Raw genomic sequence first — 8,799 nt, forward strand, 5'->3', positions numbered from 1 at the left:
GACCACATCGATTCTTCACGACAGGCACAACTAACATTCATTAAGGAACTATCAAGTGACAGTTCTCACGCTCCTCCTGTTTTAAACAATTATAAAATTACCACCCCACCACACCCCAACCGCTCCTTCTCAACACCACCTTGCAAATTGCTGAGCAATAAAAAACGGCCGCCCAGCCCCCACCACCGCACCTAGCAACCGCACCACCCTCCTCCTACTTGCCCTAGGTATATGTCCAGCCTATCAGTGATCTCCACCTCATCGCCGGCACTCTCCAATCAACGTCTTGATGGCGATCATCTGATGCTCCAGCTCGCATCTCATTCGTCAACTTTGAGTGCGACATCATTCTTCCCCACCGTCTCCCATCGTCAGGGAGGGACACCTCATTCAAGTAGCGTCTCAAAATCTTCTCCAGCAAGTCGGACTTCGCTTTATTCTCGAAGTTTCGTATTCATTATATGTAAATATATAGTTTATTCTAATTAGCCCATTCCTTGCCTTTCTATGGAAATTATTATACGGATTTTCTCGACAGATTGTGCCTCATATTACCATTCATCTGTCTTTATTCACTAGCTTGCATCGCCTATATTTACCTTACTTCTCAGCCACCCCACCCACCACGCTCACCTCTCGTCTCATTTTCTTCACCCGAATCATTTTTCTTTCATATTCGCCTCCATTGTGCATATTCACCCTCATGACTATTGTAAATATTTCCTATTCCCTCATTCTCACACTGTATATAAACATTTTCATTCTCATTACTATTTATAATCTTTCCCACTTCATTACATGTCATATTTCGCAAAAACTAAGCTCTCTCCCCTTCGCCAGCGACAAGACACTGAAAGTGAGATGTAGATCCCAATAATGACGATTCAGTGACTTACCTTCGTAGTGGTCGATCGTATCAAAAATATTCATCTACTCAGACAACTCCTAAAGCTGAACTCCCTCATACCACTCTCACTACCACCACCACTACTACTACTACTACCGCTACCAATACTACTACTCCTTCTGCTCTAGAGAACCCAGATATTTTTCCTCCAGATAAAATAAATCCAGATACACCTTCACCTTTGAATGACTTTCCAGAACTTCCTTCTACCCCTTCTCCTCCCACTTCCCACACTATCTCTGCTACAACACTTCAGCTCCCAACTCACCCACATATAACTACCATTACCTTCACTACCTCCCAACCAACTATCTCAGTTACTTCCACACTTACCCGACCTCACACTCTTCCAACCATGGCTAATCAACCTCCCTCCCTCCACAGTCAATATATTTGGACGATGCTAACCGCCCAAAATTTACGGGCGAGGATAATTCAGTGTCAATCTACGACTTCCTCAGAGAGGTCGAAACAGACGTTCGCAATAGACAAATCACAACTGAACCCCCTAAAGTCTCTTATCTTACTGATCGGTTACACCAGGGCAAGTCACCAATAGGAGCCGCGATTCGTGCGGGCCATTTTGAGGACTGTCGAACATTTAATGAATTAAGCCAGCAGTTAATACAGCTCTGTTGTCAGCATTCAAATGTCACATCTCTCATTGGTTTCACTAATTTATTAAAACAAATGGAGGAGAATATGAATGTCCCACCTAAAGGTGCAAAATTATATGAGGCAGCAGCTGTGATGAAGGCCACTAGTTCCGAGATGAGTCAGTTGTTGCGTGCCACTCAGTGGGTGAAAGACATTAATGGAACCCTTATGATTTCACTAAACGACTCTGGAGATATGCTGGGTTACCTGAGATTTATGAATTGGCTAGACACAGAACAGAAAGAAGTAGCCCTACAGATAGGTTTCAGTCCAGGAGATAAAATTCTTAACATCTCAAAGGCCATTCAGGAAAGAACAGGATCGAATCTCACTCGTCAGGCCACTACTGGCCCCTCAGTCTCGCATGTTTTCCATACCTCTGTCGCCTCACCGGATTACTCGCGTTCGCGCGCCACCACGAGGGGACAACCTAACACTAACCGTTCCTTTTCACGAAACCGATCACCAACCCACAGTCGTGACCAGACCAATGTGCGACGGGGCAAACAAACCTCGATTGTGTGCTGGCACTGTAGTAACACTCCAGTTACGACCGTAAACACATACGACATTACTCACAAGGACGACAACGTACACCTTCGCGATCGCGTCGCCCTAAATGCAGATATCACAAGAACAGTACGACTTACACTACTGAGGATTGTCGTTTCCTAAACAGCAGCCAGTCGGGGGAAGGGGAGGGCCCATATCGGCAAAATATAACTTAACATCGAAAGATACGCCCGTACCAGACGAAAGTAACGTAACAACAGAAGATCAACTTCCCATACGCCAGGTAGGGCCTATAGCTTCTTCAGGCTTAGTCATTCTAGGACCTAGTGAAGACATACAAATCTTGTTTTCATGGACACGGGATTTATGGTTAATTTGATCTCCGATAACTCTTTAAACAGCATGAGAGGAACAAGCAAAAAGGTCGGATTCCTCGAGCCACCTGACATTCGTCTCTGCGGTGTAGATTGCTCAGAGTTTAAGGTCAAGGGACGAGTCGCTTAAAGATACAACTAGATAGAGCCTTGACACCCTTTACAACTACATTATATGTCACGAACGACCTCCGATATCCAGCAGATGTCCTTCTTGGGGCAACGTAGAAAATGCTCCCATGTTAAGCTATCTACTTCCAGATCACATACCAGTCTCTCTCTTATTTCCCCAAAGATCCATCCCTACTTATGGCATCTCCCTCCCTCCTTGCTTCTCTCTCTCACTCTCTCTCTCTCTCTCTCTCTCTCTCTCTCTCTCTCTCTCTCTCTCTCTCTCTCTCTCTCTTTCTCTCGTTTTGTGATATTTGAAACTCGATTATTAAAATCACGACAGTAATAATAATAATAATAATAATAATAATAATAATAATAATAATAATGATAATGATAATAATAATAATAATAATAATAATAATCTATCTATCTATCTATAGCCCGACGCCCTAATCCCGCAAAGGGTGGGCGCAGACAAAACGCCTCCAAGTCACTCTGTCACCCACCATTTGACTACCCTCCCCCCAACTCACCCCCCCCTCCCTCATATACCTCTCAACTCCATCCCTCCACCTAATCCTCGGTCTACCCCTCCCTCTCCCTCCCTTCACCTCACCTACGTACACCCTCTTAGTCAGTCTTTCATTCTCCATTCTCTCCACATGTCCAAACCACCTCAGTGTATTTCTCCTAATCTTCTCAACCACATCCACATCTACCCCACAACGTTCCTTCACTTCTTCTTTCGTCAACCTGTCCCTCCATGTCACTCCACATGCTCCTCTCAAGTAACTCATTTCCACTGCTCTCACTCTTGACTTGTTCCCCTCTTGCAAGGTCCACGCCTCGCTTCCATACGTCAGGGTAGGGATCACAATACCATCATGCAGTGACTTCTTAACTTCCATACTCACCTTCCTATTTCTCATCACTGCTTTCAGTGTACCAACAACCTTCCTTCCCTGCTGTACCCTTTCACGTACTTCACCCCCCAAAGTTCCATCCTTACTCATCACATTACCCAAGTACTTGAATGCACTCACATTCTCCATATCCTCACCATCCAACCTCACTGCACACTCTGTGACTTCATTCCTCTCAAACACCATAACTTTACTTTTGTTTACATTAACTTTCAGCTTCCTCCTCCTACACACTGTCCCAAATTCATTCACCAAACCTTGCAACTCCCATTCATCTTCACTCAACAATACTGTATCATCAGCAAACAGCAACACCGGAAGCTTCCAAATCTCACCCTCATTCATTAGGGCCAGCCCCACATCCACTGTCCTACCTTGCACCTCCTTTACAACCCCATCCATATATATATTAAACAGCCATGGAGACATCACACACCCCTGTTTCAGTCCCACATTGAGATCAAAGAACTCACTCAGCTCACCATCCACTCGCACCGTAGCCCTAGCTCCCTCATACATACTCTTCACAGCACTCAACAATTTCCCCTCCACTCCATATATTCTTAATACCTTCCACATACCTTGCCTATCTATTCTGTCATAAGCTTTCTCCAAGTCCATGAAGGCAGCATACACTTTCCTTCCCTTCTCTAGATACTTCTCCACTAAACATCTTAGAACAAATATCTGATCTACACACCCTTTTCCCTTCCTAAATCCCCCTTGTTCTTCTCCAACTAGCTCCTCAGTCATATGCCTAACCCTATCAATGAGTCTTCTACCATATATTTTACCAGTCACACTAAGAAGGCAAATACCCCTATGGTTACCACATACTTCTCTCTCCACTTTTCCTTTGCACAGAGGAACAATTATACCTGATTTCCAGTCCTCTGGAACCCTTCCCTCTTCCCAAGCCAATCTACACAACTTCTATATCCACTCCACAACAATCTCACCCCCATACCTAAGCATTTCACCACACACTCCATCAATTCCTGGGGCCTTTCCCAGCTTAATCTTCTTCATCGCTTCCACTACTTCCACCCTACTGATCTCTTCCTCCCTTCTCTCATCTCTTCTTCTCCCAGCCATTCCCCAACCACTTATACTCACACTGCTCTCACTCTCTACATTCAACAAATCCTCAGAGTGCTCCTTCCATCTCCTCAATTTCTCTCTCTTCTCCACCAACAATCTATTATTCCTATCTTTCACTCCCCTACTATTTCCCCTTTCACACTGCCTTACTTTCTTTACCTCCTTCCAAAACAATTTCTTACTCTCCCTCCATTTCACACTCAGATTCCTCCCAAACTCTTCATCCACTTTCTTCTTATTCTCCTTCACCAGTCTCTTAATCTCCCTTCTCCTGCTCACATATACCTCTCTCTTCTCTCTCTCATCTTCTCCCCTACCTCTACTCGCCAACCATTCACCAGATGCCTTCTTCTTTTGTTCCACAGCTCGTTTCACCTCATCATTCCACCATGCTGTCCCTTGCACACCCCTGCATCTCCTCCTCACTCCACAAACCGCCTCACACGCTGCGCCTATCTCTTCCGTGAATATCTTACATACGTTTTCCACCCCTTCCATCTCCTCTAGCCCATAATAATAATAATAATTATGATGATGATAATGATGATAATAAACCAGGTGAAGGACAACGGAAACAAATTGAAGAGGAAAACCTGATCAAACAAGCTTTGTTATTGTACTACCCCAGTCTGTCTGATCAGACTTATCAACCGCAAACAAGCAGCCAATACCGTAGGGAAATACCGTGTAGTGAATCCATGTTCCTAAGTGGCTGACAGCTTCTCATTAGAGCTACGCGTGGGGAATAGTTTGGTTCCTGGGTGGACGCCGCATTTGCGTCTCCACCCATTTAACTGGGTCGCCATAGCAGGTTCCACGTCATCCCATTATTTGGTTTTTTGATTACCACCCAGCGTTGTAAATGGTTTTCTGAGTTCCAGGAAACAGTTAGACCTGGCAATCAGTGTAGAGCCACCTGACATGGAAAGGAAAATAATAAACAACGAGAGCGTGGATTGAAGATTAGGAAGAGAGGAGGAGAGGCACACACGAAAAATGACAGATATAAAGGAAGAAGTAGGCAGAACTACAGCAAGTGAGTGGATGATGAGCATCCCCACCTTGCCATTGTATAGTTGTTAGAACATTGTGTTGTGATCGAACAAGTAAATAGTACATACATACATACATACATACATATTATACGTATATAGATTACACTATATATGCATACGAACGTACCTGATTATACAGGTAAATAACACATATATACGTGCATACATACATGCATAAATACACACATACATACATACACACACCTATTCATACACTGCATGCATAGAATAACTTCCCGATGATACAGGTAAATATTATACATACATCCATACACATATTTAAACATACACACATATCGGTACATATACAACCTTACGTAAATAAATAAACACATGGACATACAAACTGACAGATGTAATTTCAGTTTTGACATCATTTAATGCTGGCAGAATGATTCACTCATATAGAATATGGACACACACACACACACACACACATACACACCGCTCGCTGGTGCAGTGGTAACGTTCTCGCTTGCCATCTGGTAGACGGGAGTTCGCGCCTCGCTCAGGTTGCGAAAAGTTTCAATGACGAAGTGGGTGGTTACTGTCCCCCTTGAGCAAGGGGACGGGTGTGTGCGTGTGTGAAGGTCACAGCCTTGCCCTTAGATCGGACTATATGAGCTCTCAGCTCCCTTCCGGGAGGGTAAAAGCTCACGATCACGACCATCAGGTGATCCTGACAGACCCGGTGAATTACACACATATACACACACACACTATTAACATACTTAGAGGAAGTATTTATATCTTGAACATTGTCATTGTTAACATTTCATTTCTTGCATCATTAGTATTGTTTCCAAAATATTGGGACTTATGTTCAGAGTTCGTGAGTTTTTCACTACCGAGCAGATGGCCACAATATACAAAAGTCATGTGCGTTCTCAGATCGAATACTGTTCACCACTGTGGAATGGATGTGGAGCGGTTGCATTGAGCCAGCTGGACAAAATTCAAAATAAAGCCATTAGATTAATCAATAATCCTACCATCACGCAGGACCTTCCTCCATTATCAGTACGAGGAGATGTTGCTTCTTTAGCACTATTTTATCGATATTTTTACCGTAAGTGCTCTGACGAACTGGCTTCAGTTGTACCTCCCCTTCACATTTTCTCCCGAAATACTCGGGCAGCTGGGAGAGCCTATGAACTCACACTCTCTCCCCCGCAATGCAGAACCTCTGCTTATCAAAATTCAGAACTACTACTACTGGACCTCACTTCCTGGGAGTTGATTCCCACAAACATTTAATCCACTTCAATTCAAATCCAGTTGTTATAAATATTTTATGAATGGAGGATGCCTTTAGGCACATGGACTTATTTTTCCTTTGTTTTTCCTTCCTCCATTCATTATCTATAATATATATATATATATATATATATATATATATATATATATATATATATATATATATATATATATATATATATATATATATATATATATATATATCCCTCAGAACTTTATGTAGGTGGAATGGGTGAGGTGGAGTGGAATACCGAGGACGAGATGGACGAGGTGGAGAGGTATATGAATGAGGGAGCAATGAATTAGAGGGAAGGCAGCCTGATGGCGGAGGAGAGGGTGACGTGGAGGCGATATACAGTATTTTGACCACCTCATCCGGGAATAAGGCGTCTAGTTTAGATAGGCAGAGCGATAGATAGACAGATGGACAACACTACAGATAGATAAATAGGTACAGTAGGTAGGTAGGCAGAAAAACTGATAGACAGATACTCAGATACGTCGATATATAGATGAACAGATAGGCAGATAAGTGGATAAATAGATAAATAGATAGAAGTGTCTTTTCCAAACACTCCATGAAACCATCAGCTATATATTACGTCCAGCCCTTGAACATTTTTTTAATTGAGTTTTTTGAGCGATCGTCAAATTGTCAAACATTATTATACGTCACTGTTACTTTCGCTGCACATTTCACTGTTTTCAGTTTCCTCATTGTGGAGATGATGGAGAGCGAGAGACTGAAGAGGAAAGTGTATGTGAGTGAAGCAGAGGGGGGGGGGGAGGCCAAGGATGAGATGGAGGGATGGAGTGGAGAGCAATATGAGAGAGGGGTGTGTGAGCTTGGAGCAGGGCAGTGAAATGGCGGGAGACAGGGCGACATGGAGGCGATTTGTTTGTGGCCACCCCTTATGGGATTACGGCGTCCGGCAATAGACAGATAGATAGACAGATAGGAAAAACAAAAACGTTTTGGCATATAGATGTACTCTTGTAATTCGTATCTAGGGAGACAGAAGAGGAACACATTAGACAAGGAAAAGTTGTATGGAGAAGAGACGGGATATGTGTGTGTGTGTGTGTGTGTGTGTGTGTGTGTGTGTGTGTGTGTGAGAGAGAGAGAGAGAGAGAGAGAGAGAGAGAGAGCCTGTGTGTAAAAGCACTGATTTCCTCAAATCTGTTTTTTGCCATTCACTCTTTCAGCTCTGTATCCTTTCCTTTTCTTTTCTCTCTCTCTCTCTCTCTCTCTCTCTCTCTCTCTCTCTCTCTCTCTCTCTCTCTCTCTCTCTCTCTCTCCAACTAATTCCACTGGATGGTCAGCATCACAATAATCATCCTCGTCCCACTCTCCTTATCGCCCGTGATTAATTTTCAGAAAGTTTCAGCAAATTTTTGGTAATTATAAGTCCAAAGAACGAGGTTGATTTTTATATTTTGGTTATTAATGTGAATCATATTTTATTTTTGTATTTTGTCTGTCTTGTAGTTTCTGTTTACTTGTCTCTCTGTGTCTGTTTGTTTGCATGTCTCTCTGTCATATATATATATATATATATATATATATATATATATATATCATCATGATCATCATCATCCGGACCTCCTTTCCCACCCAAGGGGAGGGTGAGGAGTAGCAATGGCCAGACAGCCCAAAATTGCCCAATCCAATGGGCCACGCTTCCATTCACTCATCATTCAAGCCCCCGGAATCCTGGCTCTATCGGATACGCCAAAAACAATCACCACGTTCTGTAGCTTCATATATCGTATCCGACAGAGTCAATCCAGACGCTGCCACGTTAAAAAGGGGTGCCAAAAATCCCTGATCATGCATATCTCCTCACAAAATTCATCCAGCCAGCTCGATCTCCTGTCAGTTCCCTAGCCTCACCGAC

This window comes from Coenobita brevimanus, chromosome 78 (genome assembly GCF_032717465.1).
Source record: "Coenobita brevimanus isolate Jiangsu-jjx chromosome 78, ASM3271746v2, whole genome shotgun sequence".
NCBI lineage: Eukaryota > Metazoa > Arthropoda > Malacostraca > Decapoda > Coenobitidae > Coenobita > Coenobita brevimanus.